We start from the raw sequence: 2,500 nt of genomic DNA, 5'->3' as shown, positions 1-2,500 counted from the left end.
TTTCGTGTCGCCACATTGCATGCGAACCGCATGAAACTTCCAGAGGCATTTGCAGCAGAAATGCATGTGCAGTCAAAAAATTGAATATTTTTCACGGATAGACCCCGTGAAACGCTAGAAATTGGCGGGGATGTGTCTCTTGTGGCTCACGGGGCTGTTAGGGTGGCACAGAAATCCCTCGGAATGGGAAAAAACGGGTCATTTTCGTGTCGCCACATTGCATGCGAACCGCATGAAACTTCCAGAGGCATTTGCAGCAGGAATGCATGTGCACTCAAAAAATGTGATATTTTTCACGGAGAGACCCCGTGAAACGCTAGAAGTGGGCGGGGATGTCTCTCTTGTGGCTCACGGGGCTGTTAGGGTGGCACAGAAATCCCTCGGAATGGGAAAACGGGTCATTTTCGTGTCGCCACATTGCATACGAACCGCATGAAACTTCCAGAGGCATTTGCAGCAGGAATGCATGTGCACTCAAAAAAGTGAATATTTCTCACGGATAGACCCCGTGATACGCTAGAAATTGGCGGGGATGTCTCTCTTGTGGCTCACGGGGCTGTTAGGGTGGCACAGAAATCCCTCGGAATGGGAAAACGGGTCATTTTCGTGTCGCCACATTGCATGCGAACCGCATGCAACTTCCAGAGGCATTTGCAGCAGAAATGCATGTGCAGTCAAAAAAAAATTGATATTTTTCACGGATAGACCCCGTGAAACGCTAGAAATTGGCGGGGATGTGTCTCTTGTGGCTCACGGGGCTGTTCGGGTCGCACAGAAATCCCTGGGAATGGGAAAACGGGTCATTTTCGTGTTGCCACATTGCGTACGAACCGCATGAAACTTCCAGAGGCATTTGCAGCAGGAATGCATGTGCACTCAAAAACTTCTATATGTTTCACGGATAGACCCCGTGAAACGCTAGAAATTGGCGGGGATGTGTCTCTTGTGGCTCACGGGGCTGTTAGGGTGGCACAGAACTCCCTCGGAATGGGAAAAGGGGTCATTTTCGTGTTGCCACATTGCATAGGAACGCCATGAAACTTCCAGAGGCATTTGCAGCAGAAAGGCACGTGCACTCAAAAATTTTAATATTTTTCACGCATAGACCCCGTCAAACGCTAGAAGTTGGCGGGGATGTCTCTCTTGTGGCTCACGGGGCTGTTAGGGTCGCACAGAAATGCCTCGGAATGGGAAAACGGGTCATTTTTGTGTGGCCACATTGCATAGGAACGGCATGAAACTTCCAGAGGCATTTGCAGCAGGAATGCATGTGCACTCAAAAACGTCTATATTTTTCACGGATAGACCCCGTGAAACGCTATAAATTGGCGGGGATGTCTCTCTTGTGGCTCACGGGCGCTGTTAGTTAGGGTCGCACAGAAATCCCTCGGAATGGGAAAAGGGGTCATTTTCGTGTTGCCACATTGCGTACGAACGGCATGAAACTTCCAGAGGCATCTGCAGCAGAAATGCATGTGCACTCAAAAACGTCTATATTTTTCACGGATAGACCCCGTGAAACGCTAGAAATTGGCGGGGATGTGTCTCTTGTGGCTCACGGGGCTGTTAGGGTCGCACAGAAATCCCTCGGAATGGGAAAACGGGTCATTTTCGTGTTGCCACAATTGGCATACGAACGGCATGAAACTTCCAGAGGCATTTGCAGCAGAAATGCATGTGCACTCAAAAACGTGAATATTTTTTCACGGATAGACCCCGTCAAACGCTCGAATTTGGCGGGGATGTTTCTCTTGTGGGTCACGGGGCTGTTCGGCTCGCACAGAACTCCCTTGGTCCACCTGATTCGTGCATACAGGCAGCAACTAAAACTCTGTAAACCTGCTGTGAGGACATCTAAACAGTGGACCAGTGAGGCTGTGGAAGATTTGCGGGCGTGCTTAGACTGTACTGACTGGGATATGTTCACGACTGCTACCAATAGTCTGGATGAACTCACAGAGGCTGTGTACATCAGCTTCTGTGAGGACTGCTGTATCCCAACACGTACCAGGGTGAACTTTAACAACAACAAGCCCTGGTTCTCAGCAAAGCTCAAAAGGTTGAGGTTGGAGAAGGAGGAAGCGTTTAGGAGTGGGGATAGAGACAGATTCAAGGAGTCGAAGAACAGGTTTAGCAAAGCGGTGAGAGAGGCTAAACGACTGTACTCAGAGACACTAAAACACCAGTTCTCTACTAACGACGCTGCTTCTGTCTGCCAAAGGGCTCAGGCACATCACCAACTACAAACCCAGAGCGCCCCACACCACTAACGACTCCCGCCTAGCCAACGACCTGAACGAGTTCTACCGTAGATTTGAAAGACAATTGGACTGTCCTGAACCACCCCTTCCCACCCAAGAGGCCCCATCCCCCACCCATACTACAGAAACGACTCTCTCCTTTCAGGAGGGAGAAGTTAATGGGCTTTTCAAGAGGCAGAATCCACGCAAAGCAGCCGGGCCGGACTCTGTCTCTCCAGCCACCCTCAGGCACTGCGCTG

This window comes from Petromyzon marinus, unplaced genomic scaffold, assembly GCF_048934315.1.
Source record: "Petromyzon marinus isolate PM22_M1 ecotype Great Lakes invasive population unplaced genomic scaffold, UKy_Petmar_22M1.pri1.0 PM_G_Scaffold_38, whole genome shotgun sequence".
NCBI lineage: Eukaryota > Metazoa > Chordata > Hyperoartia > Petromyzontiformes > Petromyzontidae > Petromyzon > Petromyzon marinus.
Note: the sequence above shows the minus strand (reverse complement) of the source record.